At 49.0% G+C, this 20,205-nt stretch overlaps 1 long non-coding RNA gene across 1 annotated transcript in view; it reads right to left on the bottom strand.

The window, feature by feature from the left end:
• Positions 1-20,205, bottom strand: part of LOC108504499 — a 56,590-nt gene that overhangs the window by 23,710 nt on the left and 12,675 nt on the right. Inside the window, exons 5-7 of the long non-coding RNA XR_001877136.1 lie at positions 18,768-18,830; positions 15,740-15,960; positions 4,898-5,081 (exon numbers count right to left, since the gene is read on the bottom strand). This is a non-coding gene — a long non-coding RNA (uncharacterized LOC108504499). The remainder of the gene's footprint in view (positions 1-4,897; positions 5,082-15,739; positions 15,961-18,767; positions 18,831-20,205) is intronic.

Here is a 20,205-nt window from a genome sequence, read left to right as displayed (position 1 = left end):
ACCTTCTGTTCCTGTGTTGTAGGTGAGAAGCCTGGTTTCCTCTGTTAAAGAAGGAGGGAATAAATCTTCTGAAACTGCCTCTTTAAAAGCTGTGAACTGAAAAGGAAGAACCTCCACACATTCATATTTAAAATTCTAGGATTTTAAACACTAGTTGTGCCCTAGGGGTGGGGAGACCAGGGTAGTCCCCCAAGAGGAAGCTGACTCCTGGGGCTTCATGGCTTAGCTTTAGCACACTGCAAATTAAATAAAATTAAATGAAATTATTTGAAGTAACACTGAACCCCAAAAGGAATTTCCAAGGGCTTCTCTAGAGCATTTGCACTCAAAGTGCCACCCTAGGGAGCAGCAGGACTGACACCACCAGGTATTTGCCCCAGAACCATTGTGCTCTTCCCCAAGCACAAGACCCTCCAGCCTTTCCCCTCTCTCCTGTCTTGCTTCTTTTCACGTCACACTTCGGCTTTTCTGGGACTTCTCCACCAGAACAGCAGACAGGAGGAATGTGGCACACCGTGTTTGTTTGGATAAAGCAAGACGGGGGAATTAGTATTGGCTTCCTAATGGAAAACTGGCACCACCGTTAGCTCTGCAGGGAAAAATTGGATGAATGAGGGGGAAGCCCCTGAATTCCCCAAAGAGAGTGAATTACCCATGTTCCAGAAGCAGTGATTAGGCAGGATGCCAAGGCATAGCTGACTTTTTCCAAAAATAACTGAGTCAAAAGTCCATAAACATCAGGAACTTCACTGCAACCTGCATGTCCTTGAGGCCCAGCGAGGAGCCAGCGCAGCAGAGCCCGGGGAGAGGGTGGGACTTCTGACTTTGGTGGTCCTGAGAGCCAGCCCAGTTTCCGTGGCCTGAGTCAGAGCTCAGACAATCCACCTTTTGCCTGATGCCCTCTTGCAAATGTTTTTCCTGCTGATGAAAAGCATAACAAGGGAGAGAAGGGCTGAAAGGTGCAAAAGGTTAAGCTCAGCTTGCTGCTGTAACCCCGGCCCCATAAGCCAGACCTTTAGTCTGCCAACAGGGAAACCAAGCCGAGAGGGCTAAATCTTCCCACAGGAAGCCCAGCATGGAGGCTCCTCAGGCTGACATGTGCTGTTCCCCACTGGGACAGGAGTTTCAGGGCTGCTGAGGCAGCCCCTCTGCTACCTCACGAGGGGCAGCACTGACCTCTGCTCTCTGTGAGCAGTGACAGGACCCGAGGGAATGCCTGGAGCTGTGTCAGGGGGGTTAGGCTGGATATCAGGTTCTTCCCCCAGAGGGTGGTTGGCACTGACCAGGCTCCCCAGGGTTTGGTCACGACCCCAAGGCTGCCAGAGCTCCAGGAGCGTTTGGACAACACCCTCAGGGACATAGTGGGAGTGTTGGGGTGTCCTGGGCAGGGCCAGGAGTTGGACTTGACGGTCCCTGTGGGTCCCTTCTAGTTCAGGATATTCCATGATTCCAGGATACCTTTCTCTCTCCAGCAGCACTGTTTCCTCTGGATAGCAGGGGATTTTACAAGGGACAAAGATAGAAGTGCCACCACTGTAAAACTACTTTTAAAACCCACCAGAAAACAGACACAAAGCTGGAAAAGCACTTCCTATCCTTTAAACCAGCCCGAGGTCCCAGTGCTGCTGCCACACAGTGGGGCAGCCCCTGCCTGGAGGGTGGGAGATGACAGAGGTGGGGATGCCACAGCTGCTCTTACAGATCCCTCAGTCAAGAGCACTTCTGGAGAGGTTTTCCTCTGAAAGATAAACACTGGGAAGGTTTTCTTCCCTCTGCTGCTCCAGAGGTTTTCTCCTCCGCTTGCAGCAGGCCTGTTCCTGCTGCCCCACGTCTGGCAGCACACTGAGGTGGCAGCATTTGGGGACAATCCCAAGTATTGTCCGTTTCCTGTTGCACAGCAGGCACAGCGAAGGCAGCTGGGTCAAAACCAGAGCTGTGACATGGCACATTTGAAATCTGACCAACTTTGCTCAGGCTACTGATTAGCTGAGATGAAACTCAGGAAATAAAGTGCCTCAAGGCTATTTTTGCATGGAGATGCAGAGCCATCTATGTGGAAACACTTGCAAGGCTCAGTGCTTTCCCCTAAACAACCTCAGAAGGAAAGCCCAGCGACCATACTGAGGCTTTAGCACAATTCCTGTAAAATCTTATTCTTCCAGTGGTACAGTTTTATTTTTTGAAGTGATAAACCCTAATCTCATTAGCTTGGCTCCTTTAGTGATGCAGAATCCCCTCTATCTGATTGGCAAAGCAGGCAGGGATTCAGGAAGCAAGCCTGCATCCTCATTAAAGCAGGGGTAGTCTTTTTTTCAGCCTTCTCCTGTTTCAACAAGACATTAGTATGTACAACATGTGCTCTGGAACTAGTTTGGTCTAATCCTCTTTGTTTGCCTTTCAGCTTTGAAACTAGTATGGGATAAGCCTGCTTAGGAAATGCAAGGTTGGCTCATGCCAAGTGAGTTATAAGAGCCATGGGCTTTGCTTACATGTGACAGTACTTCCAGAAGCAAGTCCTGTATGGAACAAGGTCCAGGAAAAGAGCTCTGAGATGGGTTTCCATCACCACTGGCAATACAATGCTCTAGTGGAAAAAAATGATGTGAAGCATGGATAAATAAGCTCCTTCCAGAATCATGATTATTTTTTAACTAATCATCTGAAAAAAAATTGACAGCATTTCTCAATTATTTCACAGCTTTCAAAGCATCAGCTTTTCAAGTCAAGTTGTCCAAAAGTCTCATTATCAATAATTTCAACTTTCTACTTAAAGAAAAAAATAACTGTAGTTAAAATTAATTTTGACATTGATACATACAAAACAGACTCTTAAAATTATATCTATTTCAAACCCTGGGGGAAAAACCCCAAACTCTAAGTTTTGAAGCCACATTTGAATTCAAATTATTCTCCATTTCATATGTAGAAAATACTGGTGATTGACACAAAGTTTCAAACACTTGGCAACAAGTTCTTTTATAAGGTGAAGTGCAGCAAAGGAAAATTTGCTTTTAAACCCCCCTATTTTTAACAGATAAAAACAACACCATAAAATAGATGTAATGACATGCAACCAGCAAAGTGACTCTGAAGTATATAAAATAGTGAGACAGAACTTGGAAGACAAAGAGAGGACTGGCATTTATCTGGAAAATCAGGATATCTGTTACCAAGCACCTGTTCTGTCTCTATTTACCTCCTCCTCCTTTGGGGAGTTACCCAAGCGTGGGTCACAGCCGTGCCGTGGGACTGCAGAGCAGAGTCTCTGCTCAATAATTACCTAAATTCAGCTGCAGAGAGCTGGAACATATGAATTACCTCTCTATTTATAAGGCAATAGCTCTGCTGGGATATTCAACCTGGACTGAAGTTGTGTTCGTAAAATCAGGAGTTAGAAGGGAACATGGCATCAGGTGCCACAGGGTTTGCAAACCCACCCTTGCTTGTTCACACCAGGGAACACTGGGAGCATTTCCAGAGCACCAAAGAAAATGCAATGGTTTGGGGTTTTATTCAATGTTTTCCTCTTTAGTAAACTTTACAGACTTTCTGTCTCTTTACAACCTCCCAAAATTGGGCATCCTGGAAAGAAATCAAAGGCGAGGCAGAACTGCTCCTTAAGGTGGGCTGGTGGGACCAAAAGAAATGCAAATCAACCTTGGAGACTGCCAGGAATTTCTGGCCAGGCCCCCTGGGTTGGCATGCGGGCTCTTGGAGTCTCCCAGTCCCCCTGCACAGCCAACAATGAGCCCTGGGTTTGGGGAGGGCAATGCCAAGTGGGCAGAGAACCAAATGCTGCCCTGGCTCCAGCTGCAATGACCTGCTGGATGGCCCCACCACGGAGAGGTCTCCTTGGGCTCCAACACTGCTTTTTCCTGCCAAAAGATGATGGTAGGGAAAAACTGAGCCTTCAGATGTCCTGAGATCAAACAGATCAGACAAAAAGTTAGAATAGGTTCTCAGGGAGTTTAGAATCCCCGAACAGCCTGGGTTGGAAGGGAACTTAAAGCTCATCTTGTTCCACACCCCTGCCATGGGCAGGGACACCTTCCACTAGCCCAGGTTGCTCCAAGCCCTGTCCAACCCGGTCTTGGACACTTCCAGGGATGGGGCAGCCACAGCTGCTCTGGGCAACCTGTGCCATGGCCTCACCACCCTCACAGGGAAGGATTTCTTCCCAATATCCCATCTAATCCTGCCCCCTGGCAGTGGGAAGCCATTCCTCCTTATCCTGTCACTCCAGGCCCTTGTCCAAATTTGCTGAACAGAGAGATATTTTTCTTTAAGTGGGGTCAATACTGGCTGTCAGGGGAAGGGTTTTCCACGCTCTTCTACCAGGTGACACGTACAGAAGAACAGCTTCTATCCTTTTCCTTTTTTTCCCCCTGTTTTTTTTCCTCACTTTTCCTTAAAGCCTTTCCCACACAACCACAGCAGCTTCACGGCCAGGACAGCAACGCCAGAGCAGTGGAAAGGAGGCAAAGCCCCATGTGAAACTCATCTCTCACCTTCACGCCAAGCCAGTCCCATTTTATTTAGGATGACTCCCAACAGTGCACTCGAATGGATTTTTCAAATTAATTTTCCAAGCCAAAGAATTCCAGTCAAAGGATGGAGACTCCCCTTGGAGAGCCAGAGGGTTGCTGCACATCTGCAGCGCCCTTCCCAGTGGTTACTGGAGCTGTGACAGACAAACCCAGGCAAACAGATAAGTTCTCAGGTCAGGTGCAACCCCAAATTGCAAGCCTGGCACACAAGTTGCCCAGATTCAGCTAAACAAGGGGACACAGCCTAAAGCAGAGCAACCCCTGCCCCTCTCCAGCCACGGCGCCCCAGGGGCACCGTCGCTCGCGGGCCCTGTTCCAATGCAGTGTTTGCAGCACAAATCATCACCTACCCAAAGAAATTACTCCAGGGCAGGTCCCAGTGAAGAACTCTCCTGGGTTTTGGCACTGGGTCCCTTCGATCCCCTGTGCTGGGTGAGCTGGTGAGAGTGCTGTGGTCGGGCAGAGCTGGTGGCAGGAGCAGCCAGAGTTGGTGGCTTCACAGCCCTCTCAGTTCAGCCTCTGGACAAGTTTTTACTGTGGGGAAAAAAAAAGGACAAGAGGGCTCAGTCTTAAGCTCTGCAGGGGAAGTTTAGGTTGGATATTAGGAAGAACTTTTTTATGGAGAGAGTGATCAGACCTTGGAATGGGCTGCCCAGGGAGGGGGTGGAATCAGCATCCCTGGAGGTGTTGAAGGTGAGAGTGGATGTGGCATCAGTGCCATAGGCTGGGAACCATGGCGGGGTTGGATCAAGGGTTGGACTTGATGATCTCAGAGGTCTTTTCCAACCCAGCTGATTCTATGATTCTTTGGGAAAAAAAAGAAGAAAATCACTACAGATGCAAAATTCCAAGTCTTGTATAGGTGCAGGTCTATAGTCTGTGACCACTTCTGTGTTTCACTCTATTTCTTCGGCACACATCCAGCAGCTGAGATGGGAGCTCCCCCATTAGTCCTGCATGGAAGTTATTTGCCTTTAAGAAAACCACAAAACAGTCAAAAGCAACTGCTGACACCAGACGTCATTTGAGCTGAGGGGCCAGACTACCCAGAGCCAGCGCAGGGGAACTGTACATGATATTAAACAGGTTTTAGACATCATCTGCTGTGTTTTGAAAGGCAAGTCTCCGCCCAGCAGAGCTCCTCAGGATCCCAGCTGACACAAACCAGAGCTCTGCTGAAGTCAGTGGCACTGTAACCACCTTCTCCAACCATGGGATCTGGCCCCCCAGATTCCCAGCTCAGCATCCTGTGATCCTGATTGCACTTTTCTTACTCCAAGACAATCCAAGTCTTGGCAGGAATGCCCTTCTGTTCAAGTGAAAACATTGCCAATGTTGTGATTTTCCATCCCTAATTACCAGGAGACTAAATTCCATCACTGTGGATGAGCGTGACTGCTGCCTTCAGACTTGCTGACGTTTTTTCAGAGAGGGGGAGAGGGAGGACGAGGGGAAAGGAGAGGAGGAAAGAGGTTGTGCATAGAATCATGGAATTGTTAAGGTTGGGAAAGACCTTTATGATCATCAGGTCCAACATCAACCCAGCACCACCACCATGTTCTCAAGTGCCACACCCACACACTTTTTCAACACTTCCAGGGACAGTGACTCCACCACTGCCCTGGGCAGCCTGTGCCAGTGCCTGAACACCCTTTCCCTGAAGAAATTTTCCCTAATATCCAATCTAAACCTTCCCATGCTCAGCTGGCACAAGGCAGCACCCTTTGACTCAAGGATCCAGCCTGCCCAGGGGTCAAACAGATCTTCTAGAAGTGGTCCAGATGCTTCTGTTTAATAGCCCAGTGGGACAGTTCACAAGCTCCTCATCCTTCTGCCCTTCACTGCCAACAACTGCATGTGAGGGCATGTGGGCTGAGCTTCCTTCCCTTCCTTCCTGCCCTGGATGCAGCAGGACTTCCTCCAAAGAAGAGTTTAAGCCTCCAGTCTGTACTCTGAGTAAAATCAAGGCTATTACTAATTTTTACTTTTTTTTTTTAAATGTCTTTTGCTGATAGCACTGTGGACTGGAGTGTGAATTTCAGCCAGCAGCAATAATGAACTCACGACATAACAACCCTGGGGATGGAACATGGAAATTTGGGGCCAGGGTACAGAAGCTCTCATCAGGCAGATGGGATGTTTGCTAACGCAGGGGTTTGTGGCAGGGGATGGTTTGGATTCAAGCAGGCTGACACACTGAGCCTTTTACATCCTGTACATTTTTTTCTGTGCTTTGTACAGGCAGTTCTTGCCAAAATGTTTTCGGACTGCACTTGGCAGAGAAGCATTTAATCAGCGTTCAGCCTCTTACAGGGCTGTCTCTGAGGGAGCAGACTCGGGCCAGAGATGGCAAGTGGTAATTTTGGCTGCTTAACCTGGGTTGATTAATTTTAACAGTCTGTTTAACAACAGATACCGTGTGGCCACAGCCAAAGAAGTTTCATGGTCTTTACTGAGATTGAAAGTAGGTGTGAAACGCTTTAAAAATGCATCATTACTGCAGGAGAGATAAAAGCTTCCTTGTCCTAATGAGGGAATGGACTGGCCCAGGTTCCAGAGCGATTATTGCTCTTCTCTGTAAGGTCACTCTGTGTTACCAGGTCCCTGAATTTCTCTTATAAAGTTGCAGAGGAAAGCTCTGAAGCTGAAAGCTCCAAATCCTGGAGTCAAAGATTTGGATCACCATCATGCATTTTTGATCTCTGAACTGCTGCACCACCTTAAGGAGAAGAAGTTTAGGTCCTTCTCTAAGTCTCAGAGCACAACCTCTGTAAGGTGTTCAACTCAAGGAGTTACCAAACTCTATGAGAGAGAGACATCTGTTAGTCACAGAATCCCAGACTGGTTTGGGCTGGAAGGGACCTTAAAGCCCATCCCGTTCCACCCCCTGCCATGGGCAGGGACACCTTCCACTAGCCCAGGTTGCTCCAAGCCCCGTCCAACCTGGCCTTGGACACTTCCAGGGATCCAGGGACAGCCACATTGCTCTGGATTTGTAAATTTGTTTTGAGACAAACAACCGCCATGGAACATCTTACCTCACATTATAAGACACAACAGCTGTGTTTCTGTAATACATTTTGCAATTCAGAGTTGCAGATGATCAAGGAAAGGTTTTGAGATGAGATAATAACAAAATCATTTTGCATTCCTAAATCAATGTGTGTGCCAGTTTTAAATTACATTTTTAGAAAGTGATCTTTACTCCAATAGTAAAGTGTACTATTATATGAGTAACTCAAGGTCCAAGACCAGAGCTGGCTCAGTTATTGAGTTTCCAAGCCACAGTAATGCCAATATATTTGGAAAACAATGTCATATTTAGTCCAGCTAAAAAGCAAAGAATTCTAGAACTGAACTCACATTGTAGGAGTTTGGTTTTGAGACAATACTTCTTTTTTTTCCACACTGAGCAACCTGGTCTAGTGGAAGGTGTTCCTGCCCTTGGCAGGGGGTTGGAAAGAGATGGTCTTTAAGGTCCCTTCAAACCCAAACTGGTTTAGGATTTTCTGGACTATTTCCAGGTTTTTATTACAGCACCATTTAGGTCTGAACTTCCCAGCCTGCTTTGAGGTTAGCAGCAAACACCAAACCCTAGTGACCCTAAACTCCTGCTGCTCATCCACGTACAGTCACCCAAGTGTTTCGTACACAAACCCAGCACCTCTCCAAAGGCACGACCCAGGTCAGGCCCCCTCCACCCAGGGGTTTGTTTCAGTCCAGCCTGGCCCTCGGGCTTCTGTGCCCTTATTTTCCATCATTTCTTAGAGAACACGGGCAGAGTGCAAGCACTTGTGTCAAGAGAGGGCAGAACAGGACGAAGGAAAGGAGGAAGCCCATCTCCAAGAAATCTCTGATTAAAATTGCTCCCAAGTTCCCGTTTCCTCCACAAACAAAACAGCCTGTCAAAGTCCAAGCTGGGGTGGATAAAATATCAGCCACGTGCCTGACTTACAGCACTGGGACTGAGGTTTGGGCACCATTTCAAGACTTTCCCCTAGGAGTCTATCCAAACCCTCTTCGCTTCTGATGTGGAATAATTTGGAAGTGTTTTCAGGCTGCCGGCTGGGATAACACAAGGGCTATTGTAAACACACACGCAGCTGATCAGCACCAAACCCACACAAATATGGTCTGTGCACACATAAATAACCAGGCAGTATTCTCTAAAAAAAAAAAAAAAAATTAATTGAAAAGCTGAATTAAAGGAAAAGGTGAAATCGCTGAGCAGGTCTTAACAAAACCAATGACTGTTTGTGGAAAGAGTTATGCTTCACCTAATTTTGATAAGTGAAATATGGCTAAATGCAGGCCACTAGTCTTAAAGAGCAATGGGTAAGCTCCAGCCAGAGCCAGCTGTCATCCAAGTGTGGGCAGCAAAGCAAGACCATAATTTCCATGGATGCTGTTTCAAATGCTCTGCTGCCAGCCGAGAAAGTTTGGAAATGTATGAGAGCATAACCAGGGCAGGAAGACCTGGGAGGCTTAGAAATAACCTGCTGGAGACACAGGACCCAGCCTGGAGCTCTAATCCTGTGTTACTGCTGCTTGCCTGACCCCTGCTTTGGGTGGAAAAGAAGTGGATTGCCCTTTTGGAGTCAATGTTCTCTGGGATAATTTTTGTTTCCTCCACTACAGTGGCCAGGAAGAAATTCATCTCACCTGTGAGACATGACCCAGCTGGCTTCAATATAGAGTCACCTTTTGGACCCAGCCCAGCTTTTGAAGCAGGCTTATGGGAGCCCAGAAATGAATGTCTTCAGAGGTGGCCTCAAGGGAAGCCACAGCCAGGTGCTGGCATCATTCAGGCACGGCCACACTATGAGATGGAGGGGCTCTTTCCCAGGATTTCCAGGTAGCTCTGGTCTGTCTCATGGTATTACATCCATATCCTCTATTATTTCTTCCAAATTCCTTAGTTACCTCTGGGATTTTCCTCCATCAGCTGCTCTAGGTAGCAGATGAACCAACTCGTGCCAGCAGGTGAGCAAAGAAGCCACAGGCAGGGATCTGCAGCAACTCCCCTTCCTTCTGAAATTCCATCTCCCAGAGGTGTGATGGGACAGAGGTGACATACCTCACACCAAAGCTGCTCTCTGCCACGGCAACTGCTTTTCCTGCAAGGAATGAAGTCTCTCCATATCTGACCAGGCATTTCTGTCCACCTTGCCTAGCCCGAGTTGGGATTTAAAGAAAACAACAGCAAACCCATCTGTCAGGGTTACAGATGTTGAGTATTTACATCTTGCCACTGGATGGATTTTGAGCAGAATCATTCCACATGTCAGTGGGGAGAGCAAACCTCATTCCCAAAATGAGATAGCAAAGATTTCTCTGCAGTAATAAATCCATCTGGATAATAACGGGGTGGTTTATGACTGTTTTGTAACTGCACCATCTGCAAACAATATTTCCTTGAGTAGGAAGTAGCTGGAAAATGAAGCAACATTTCATGTGGAGAGGCTTAAGTTCTTTGCTCTTCCACCACCAGCACTACTTTGACCAACCTCACACTCAAAGCAATGCTTAAAATAAATAAAAGGAGTTGTCCAGGCCTTACGTGGGTCTTTGGTATCCACTGTAATCAAAGAGCTTATGGGTTGGGTCCCACCTAAGAGGCCAGAAGGACTGATTAGAGCCCTCTGAGTGACAAACCTTGTGATCCCTGCTCCGGGTCAGGCTGATTGAGCAGGAAACAGCTGTATGTCGACACTGCCTCCTTAGGACAGCCTTGCTGGAGACTTGATCCAAAGCCTGTTGAAGCCTTTGATTAGACTTCCTCTGCTGCAGCAGCCTCTGGGCAAAGCAATGTCATCAACTTTTTCTGGCCCATTCACAGCCTAGGCTGATGCATTTCCCAAAGGAGAAGACTTTTGCCAAGATTATGCTGGTCAAAACCCACCACCAACTATTGTACAAAGGAAGCCACAGTTCCTGATGTTAAGCACATCTAAGACAATGTGCAGAAAAGGCTATAAAACAGTTACAACACCTAATAAAGCACTGAGGGAAGGGGAGAACGTGAATTTTATGTGAGTTCATCATGCACAAAGCATAATTCAATCAAGATAGCAACAAATGTGTGATCCTCCACTGCAAATTCCTCAAATCTTTGTCCTTGACCTTGTCTGAAAGGCTTTGCTTAAGCCCTTGAGACTGTGACTTGAGACAAAAGACAGTCTGTGTCACCTTTTGTTTGGTGACCTGCCCTGACAACCTCATCAGATGATTTTGAGCACTACTTTTATCCAGGATAGATTTATATGTCATGCATGAAGCAATCAGGATCTTGCCTTTAGTTCCCCCACATTCACCATTACACAGGAAAGCCTCTAACCTGGACTGGGAATGAGTTAAAATTTAAGCCTCCTTTAAACCTAAGATCCTGACTGAACTTGCACAGGTTGCCCAGAGAAGCTGGGGCTGCCCCTGGATCCCTGGAAGTGTCCAAGGCCAGGTTGGACACGGTTTGGAGCAACCTGGGCTAGTGGAAGGTGTCCCTGCCCATGGCAGGGGTTTGGCATGAGATGAGCTTTAAGATCCCTTCCAAGCCTAGACTGACAAGGAACACACAGGCTGGAGCTGGAATCATTGCAGGAGGCAAGGATCTCCACAGGGCCATACTCATTTGGGCCTATAAATACAAACATTAAGGAGACTCCCTCCAGACTTCAGTGGCTAGTTTGTCATGTGAGGAACATTTAGGAGTACATGGGCTGCAAAATCATTACCATCCTCCACAGAAGGATAAAGGACATTGATTCAGCTCAAGGCTCAGGACAGTGGAATGCTGGACAAGCATCCTTGACCAAGCCAAGGTTTAGAAGTGGTGGGAGTGGGGGATGAGGGTTCATGCACATCCTTTGAAGAGTTTATCAGCAAAACAGCCTAAGAATATCCTCAAGGCTGGAATAAATTAAGACACATATTTTAGAGATGTCTGGGATGCCCCATAATTTGATGACATCCCAAGTCCTAAGAAAGGCAAGGGTTGCAAAATTATCAGTTTTGTGGGTGATGAACAGGGGTAGAAGTTTATGAACTAAATGTATGCAATGTCTAAAGCTCTCCTAATGGTTAATTAATGATGTAATGAACAACTTATAGCACTCAGAAGTACCAACTTAGCACATGAATCAGAGCCTGGGGCTATAGTTATGCCACAGTATACAAATATATCCTCACTATTTGCATTCAGCCTTGTCTAGCCTTGGATGAGGGCTTCTGTATAGATGGACTGATAACATGAGCTAGAAATGCTGGCCAGTCTAAGAAGCCCTTCACACTTCTTAATGCTTTGGTTCTCTTCAGGTAAATACAGAGGTGTCACCTAAAGAAGTTTCTTCCCTCCTGACATGAGGTTGTAGCCAGGTGGGGGTCAGACTCTTCTCCCAGGGAACAAGAGACAGTACAAGAGGAAACAGTCTCAAGCTGATGAACTTCAAGGTCCCTCCCAACACTAAACCCCCCTGGTTTGAGCCCATCAGGCTCTTCAGGAACACCTCCAGGAAGGCACTGCTCAGCTGTCCCCTGTGCTGTGACAACAGCACGAGCCGTTCCCAGTGCTGGCAGCCCTCCACGGTTATTAGCAGCTAATAACCTGAGCATTTCTGGGCCCCATAGCACAGCATCTGAGGGCCTTTCAAGAGTTAGAAGAATTTAAGAGTTTGGTTTGCTTTGCTTTGGGCTCTGGAAATCTGCGTGGCTTGACCCTGGACACTCCTTGCAGGGAGACAGGGATGATGGTGGGTAATGAAGAGGTAGAACTTTAAGCCACCCTAATGGCTCCACGATCAACCAGATTGAGAAGAGGTGGGAGGTAAGTAGGGAGGCCTGGACAATTCCCTGTTCTGGACCCTCATTTCGTGAGGCTGTCTCCAGGGAGGATCTGTGCTGAACCACTGCATCTTGCAGAGAGCACCCTGAAGCCACTGCTTTCACAGTCATAGAACTGTTAAGGATGGAAAAGCCCTCTAAGATATTTGAGTCCAACTATTCCCCCAGCACTGCAAAGGCCACCACTAAACCACGCCACAAAGTGCCACATGCACATGGCTTTTAAATCCCTCCAGGGATGGGGGCTCCACCACTGCCCTGGGCAGCCGTGCCAAGGCTGGACAATCCTTCCATGAAGGAATTGTTCCCAATATCCAACCTAAACTTCCTCTGGCACAACTCGAGGCCTTTCCTTCTTGTCCTGTCCTTTGTTCCCTGGGAGCAGAGCCCGACCCCCCCTCGGCTCCCCCCTCCTGTCAGGGGGTTGCAGAGCCAGAAGGTCCCCCCTGAGCCTCCTTTTCTCCAGGCTGAGCCCCCCCAGCTCCCTGAGCTGCTCCTGCTGCTCCAGCCCCTTCCCCAGCTCCGTTCCCTTCCCTGGACACGCTCCAGCCCCTCAGTGTCTCTTCCATGACGGCCCAGAACTGGGCCCAGCCCTTGAGGGGCCTCAGCTGTGCCCAGCACAGGGGTGGGCCCTGCCCTGGTCCTCTGACACACCATGGCTGGCACAGCTGAGGTGCCCTTGGCCTTCTTGGCCACCTGGGCACACCACCTCAGTGGTGGTTTCACCTGAAACACTTGCCAAGAATATAACAGCTCCCACATGCCCCAGATCCAAAGGGGTGTCATCAGCCGTAACTGGATGGAAAACGAGGATCCTCTGTATGATGCCAAAGCCTCACTCCCACCTCCTGGGAGAACTAGAGCTGAGCACCAGCACCACTCATAACACTCATCCCCATTCCAGCTATCGTTCCAGAGCTCCTGCACATCTGGAAAAGCACAAAACAGCCCAGCAAACACACCGCTCTGAGCCAGATGCCTTCGCCCTGAGTCACCGAGTGGGACGCGGAGGAAAAGGTGAAAGGCGTTAGTTATTCCAAGGAATTGTGCAATGAGCAAAACAAACCCCAAACACAAATATCACCCCCACTGGGGAGGCTGCCTGCCTCCAGGAACCCCACGAGTCAGAAGGCCCACGGCAGCTCAGAACCTGCAGAGCCAAGACACACGAGCACGCTTAGACCTCCTGGAAGGAATGTCTGGGCCTGGTGGTGAATTTAAATCATGTCTTAACACACTTCCACCCAAATGCGTCCAGAGCAGCTCAGTGTTACAGCACGGTGCTCTCCCGTCAGCTTCCTGCTGGGAAACACATGGGAGGCTTGGAAATGCAATCACAGTGCAGCCCTTACTGGCCATGAGCGCAGATCAGAGGGGGAACACTCAGCTGCCATCATTTGTGCAGATGGTGTTTCTCCCAAGAGTCCCCCAAAAACCTTCAGTGGGCTCAACTGAAATAGTTTTTGGTTTTGGTTTTGTTTTTTTTTTTCATTTTTAAGTTAGTCCAGCCAACCAACAAACACTTCAACTACCTAGTTCAACTTTCTTTGGCAAAGCTGCACAGTCCTCAGGCAGGCATCCTACAGGTATCCTACTGCTGTGCTCTCCAGCTTGACCAGTTTTGAATCCCCAGTATTAGTAAGATTTGCCAGACACTACCTGCTTTTGTTGGCTATTACCCTCTCCCCTGGGGGACTCTTCTCTTTGCTTCAAATCTGGCAGAACAAGTCCTGCTGCTTGTAGATTTATATGGAGGTACATCAAGTTCTCCTTCCAGTACACAGGACTGCATAATCAATTCCTCATGAACGTTTGTGAAAAAAACTCTATTCTCAGACAGTCTTTTCCATGGAAGAGTTTTTAAACTGTTTCCAAATTGCTAATATTAAAAAAAAAAAAAAGTATGTAAATAGTGACATGTTAACAGCTCTGTCAATATATGGTCTGTTCCCAAAGCCACAGCTCACAGGGGTTAACACACAAACCCAAGTGTGCTCCCAAGCCTCATGTCTGCAAAACCAGAACATTTCAACAGTCCCAGAAACAGGCTGAACAAACCTTTACCAAGAATACACAGGTATCAACTGAGCTGAGCTTACCTTTGAATGAGAGAAATTTGCTGGAAGAGGTTTCTGGTGCCTAATCCGGGACTATTTCCTCCAATTCTGTTTAAGTCAGTTTTTCCAAGAGTTAAACCCCCCCTGGTTTTAGCCAAACTCTCCTTTTATTTAAGGCATAAAGGGAACAATATTTATCATTCAAAGGAACCAGTTCTATTTCGCCCCTGCTCCTATTTTTGTCTTCTGCCTCTAGACAGGAGCGTCCCTTCCCTGTGCTAATTAATAGAGGGATAAAGGCACACCTTGGGGTTGAGAGTTTTATAGAAAAGTTAATTACAGATCCTGGCTTTATAATTACCAGTTGAGACGCTCACATTATCTGCCACAGGATCCCCCCAGGCTTTACCTGGCTAGAAAGAAGCAAGGGATGACTTTGAAGGCTGGAGTGAAAGCTGATCTTTACTGAAAGTGTAAGATATAGGAAGGGCCACCAAAAACCTCCATAACAATAGCATTAGGGGGGACAACAACAGGTCAGAAAGAGAAACACTAATGGGTCACAGACATCATCATGTACCTGCCAAAATTGAAGAGAATGGAGATTAAGACCATAAGAAGATAATTGAACCTGCTACACTGGCAACATGACGTGGAGCCGGGTAGCTTTAAGTCTGTTAGACAGGCTAACTGGAAGAAGATGCAAGATCAGGGCAGAGGGAAAGCTCTCCTCAGACAAGGCAGCTGAAAATGTCAATGTGCAAACTGTGCTACCTGCTCCCAGCTCAGCCCTTGGACCCAGCAACAGAGTGGTTTAAGATGATCAAGACCACTTGTGTACTTCCATCTCCGACCTGCAAACGCTTACATACACACTCTGGTATTTGCTGAGTTGGTGCCTCAAGCTCCCCATTCCATATATCCTCTTCTCTTTCAGGCTCAAGGGATGGAAAACGCTCTCTGAGCGCACAAAATACTCACTGAAGTCAGAGGGGAACTGCAGTGAGATAATATGGCAGAAAGTCACTGTCTGGAGAACACAAAGGACTCCTTATTTATAAAACCAAACTTTTCATAACAAGAAGATCTGGACAGAAACATCACACTGGCACCCAGGGTTGCATGGACTGGCCTGCCTGGGTTTTACCAGCAGCCTGGGAGCTCACACTGCCAGTTTCTGCAGGCTGGGACATCCTTGTGCTGTGTCTCTGTACAGACCATGACTCCTCTGGGGCACTTTCTATAGGCAATTTTGGCCACACACATAACTTAGAATGCAGTTTAAAGCCAACATCTTACCAGTACAGGTTTACACAGCAGGACAAACACCACAGTTCACAGCCTGGTCCTAATCCTCCTCCATTCCCAAGGTGCTCAGAGCAGCCAGGAGCACAGCTCCTAGTTTAAAGAGGAACCATTCATTCCTTAAGGATGTGTTGGTCCATTGTAGAAGTTGTATTTCTCAATGTATTCAAGGCTTTGCCAGCCAATTCCATAAATCAACTTGTTGGAAAAATTGCCTAAAAAAAGAAAAAGGCAATTAAATGTCGTGTGAGCAACGCAGCCACACAAGCAGGAATTCCTCACCTCGTGTACTCCCAAGGCATTTTTACAGTCTTTGCTCAGAGAGGCGCTCCTTTGCCCCTTGAAAACTGTCTTTAAAAATACCCAGTGAGATTGCAAAAAACTTCCTGAGTGACTGTCATGGGGAAACAAAGCAAGAGAAGGAGAGGAAGCAGCGAGTTGTGGGCCACCATTGGTGGGCACTTGAATAGGAGCCCTGTGCTTGACACCAGCGCCACTCGGAACAAAACCGGAGCCCGGCAGCCATTTGTCAAGGGGCACAAATGCACACAAGTGGTGAGAACCTGGCCCTGCTGTAAGAACGTGTCAGGGACCTTTCTGTGGGGCTGTGCCGAGCCCCTGATGGATCGCTGGGCTGGGAGGGCAGCATTGTAAGCAGCAATAATGAGACATCTGGCCCGTTCTCTTTCTGAAAGAGTATTTTGGCTCGACTGAGACCACATGAGCAGCTCCTTGGACAATGCACAGACTCAGGGTCTCGCTGCCACCGATCCACAGTGCCGGGTCTGTCCTCCCCCGTATCCAGCACTATCCCTCCAAATCCCAGCCCCACCAGCATCCAGGGGGCCTTTGCCCCTCTCTGGACTGACACCATCACTCTCCACAGCCTCCATCACCCAGTGGAACCCCCCCTCAGAGGTCTCCATTCACAGGACACCACAGACAAGCTGACACACACACAGGCTTACACAGCACAACCTCTCTGCCTTAAATCTGCCCTCTGGGCACAGGACCATGGAATGGTTTGGGTTGGAAGAGACCTTAAAGCTCAGTTCATTCCATGGGCAGGGACACCTTCCATGAGACCGGGTTGCTCCAAACCTGGCCTTGGACACTTCCAGGGATGGGGCAGCCACAGCTCCTCTGGGCAACCTGTGCCAGGGCCTCCCCACCTTCAGCATAAAATATTCCTCCCAATATTCCATCCAGCCCTTCCCTCTGGCATTTTGAATCCATTCCCCTTGTCCTGTCACTCCATCCGGAAAAGGCCCCCCATCATCCCCCCAGCCAGAGAGGGAAGGATATGCAGCAGGATGTGAGGATTTTATCAAGCTGCCAGTGCAAACAGGCTCCCCATCCACAGGTAAACCGGCAGCTCCTGGGAATCCATCCACTCTCCTTCCTGTGCACAGGCAGGACCCAAGGCAGCTGCTCACAGGCACAGCCTCAGGGAAGCAGGCATAAATTATAAAGCCTGATGTGTGTAAAAACTAGAGAGTTTCTATAGAGAATTTCAGTTCTGAGCACTTTTTATCCAAAAAAAAAAATGGAAAGTATAGGGATTTAATACACTAGACAACCCTTCAGCAGCTCTCTCCTGACACCCTACACCCTCCAAGTGACAAGGGGAGCTGAGAGCTCTCTGAGAATGGACTTGGGACATAAAGAAAATACGGGAAATAGAAGCAAAGAACAGAAAAGCGGAGGAAGCAAGAAGAAGGATGTCTGTGTGCTTCAAATACCTCAAAACAGAGACCCCACTTTGCAAATAGTGTTTCACTGGGGGAGGGAGGGGGAAGGCTGGTTTTCATTTCATTTTCGCTTTGAAAACACCATTTTTCCGCACATCCACTGAAGTGCAAATTTCCTCTGAAACCATTTAAACAGAGAGTACGTCTCAAAGCTGGGGTTTTCTAAAACACATCTGTTTGAATTTATAAAGCTGTGGCTGAGAGAGCCCCCAGCAGCCCCTCGCTGAAGGAGCCACGAGCAGCATTTCCCAGCACAGCCCCCCAAAACACCCCAGCGCCCGCCCGGGCACAGCAAGGCAGGCACCAGCACCAGTGGCAGGGAGAGCACAACCCACCAGCTCATGACACAGAGACCGATTTCTCCAGCTCCAGCCTTGGCATGGACCATGCCAGCTGGGAAGAGAGATAAGGAGCGGCTGCTGGTGTGTGGGGGTGATAAATGGGGTGCTCACACAGCCCCCAGCACTGACCACCAACACCTCTGCAGCTGCCGGCGCATCCGGAGAGCCCATCTCTCCATCCTGCTGCGAGCAGTGCAGGCAGCCACAGGCAGGATGTGGGGATAATATGAAGGGAAGAGGGATATCACCCATTGCTGTGCCTTCCCAGCTCCTCCTTCCGTGCGCTCCCCACAAACCCCGGCTCAGGCAGACGGTTTGTACAAACAGCTCACGGAGGGGGGAAGTCTGGAAGCATCTCCAAATTTGCTGCTGGCACAGCAGCAGCCTCCCCCTTCCCAGCTGGCAGTTGGCACCGACAGCACTGCACGCCCCAAGCCCTGCTCTTGCAGCTGGAAGGGGCCGGGAGGGGAGGGACATGGCCCCGGTCCCCAGGCTGGCAGCTGCAGCTAGTGGCAGGGATGCCCAGGGGAAGCAGGTGGCTCCTTCCCAAGGGCTGGGTGGGAATGCTGGCACCCAGGGCTGACGGGGCCTCTGCAGAGAGGTGACCCGCTGGCTGGGGGCCCAGTGACAACGTCTGGTGCCCTGACAAAGGAGCTGTGCAGCCCCAGCGGCACCGGCTGTGGGGGCTCAGCTCTGGGGCACCCCAGGAGGCTCCTCTGCCCACTTACAGCTGAAAGGAGGGACACAAAACATCTCTCCAAATCTGCTTCTTACAGAAGGAGATGTGTCAGGCACCAAGCTGTTCCCTGCCACTGCACAGCCCTTCCCTACGACCTGCACCCCTCTTTTTCTGAAGGCTGTCCCAGCCTGTCTGCAACAGGACAAGGACATGCAGCCCCTCCCAATTGCCCCTGCCCCTCCACAGCTCACCTTCCAGGCTGACAGCATTCCCATCCTCAGCTGTGGAGACCTCCATCCCAGGGCCATTCTGACCTGTAAAACCATGAGTTTGGGGTAAGACAGACACCAGGCCCCAGCTCAGTGGCACAGTTGCTGCTCCTTTCCTGGAAATTTTAAGGTCCACGGGTTTTGTGGTGCTGAGGAGTTCTTTGGCACTCAGTTGAATGTATTTAATGCAGCCTGTGGAGCAAGCAGTCCATGGTTAATGCATCCAGAATGGCTTGTGACTGTCTACTGGGAAGACGTGAAGAGGGCAGTAATTCATCCAAGTCCACTCTGCTGTGCACATTCCCACTGTTCCAAGGAAGAGGTCATGCCCTCTTTTTCCTGTGCCTCTGGTCTCCCCCTCTGCCCTTTGCCAGGTGCCAAGAAGGGCCCACAAAGCCCTTTTACTTATTTTTCTTTCCCCCCGCCAAAGCTCCCTGCAGCTGTTGCACAGCAAACTCAACATGCTGGGCTGAGCAACCTATGATTCCTTACTCTGTGCCCTTGAAACCAGATGGCATGCCCAAGTTTTCTCTGACAAGCAAAGGAATCAGAACTGACATGACTGGAAAAAACAAGCTCAATTCCTCTTGGCAGGATATTAATTTAGAAATCTCTGGTGTCGTCGCCCCAATTCACAATGAATTTGAATCCAAGCTTTCCTAGTGCCAGACGACACAGAGATTTGACAGAGAAGGTAATTGGAGGAAATGGCTTTGTAATCCAGCTATTGTGCTGGCAAGATCCAGCTCTCCTCAAGAACAAGGTTCACTTCTTGGCATGGCTGATTCATCAGCATCTATTTGTCCCCAGTGCCTCTTGGTTTTCCTCTGCCCGGCAGGGATGGCACGGACCCTTCAGAGCAGTGTCACAGCTGTGCTGGGCATCCAGGCTTCCTACAGCCTGTTAGGTGGCAGCAATGGAGCGATGAGTCCTGCAGGGTGAACCACTCCAAGTGTCCAAGGGGTATGGGAAAGAGCAGGATGGAGGGAGTCTCATGGTCCACACACCCCTTGGGCAGCAAACACACCAAGCAGCCGGAGCCAAGCATCACCCATGGTGGGTGCCTGTGCCATGCCGATGGCAGGAACAAGGATGGAAATGTTCATGTGGGAGCAATCCCACTCAGAGCCCCAGGGCCTCCATCCACTCCACATAACTGGGTGGATGGGTGAGAAAACCTGAATTGGGGCAGAGTTTGGAGCAAAGCTTGTAATCACATCCTCAGTGACGTGCCCAGTAGCACAGAAAAGATTCCCATGGGGTCACCTGCTAGACAGGTCCTAATCACTGGATCACAGAATCACGGAATGGCTTGGGGTGGAAGGGGCCTGAAAGACCTTCTTGTTCCACTCCCCTGCCATGGGCAGGAACACCTTCCACCAGACCAGGTTGCTCCAAGCCCCGTCCATTCTTATCCTTC

The sequence above is a fragment of the Lepidothrix coronata genome, unplaced genomic scaffold (genome assembly GCF_001604755.1).
Source record: "Lepidothrix coronata isolate B3197 unplaced genomic scaffold, Lepidothrix_coronata-1.0 Scaffold165, whole genome shotgun sequence".
NCBI lineage: Eukaryota > Metazoa > Chordata > Aves > Passeriformes > Pipridae > Lepidothrix > Lepidothrix coronata.
Note: the sequence above shows the minus strand (reverse complement) of the source record. Positions and strands in the feature narration are given on the sequence as shown.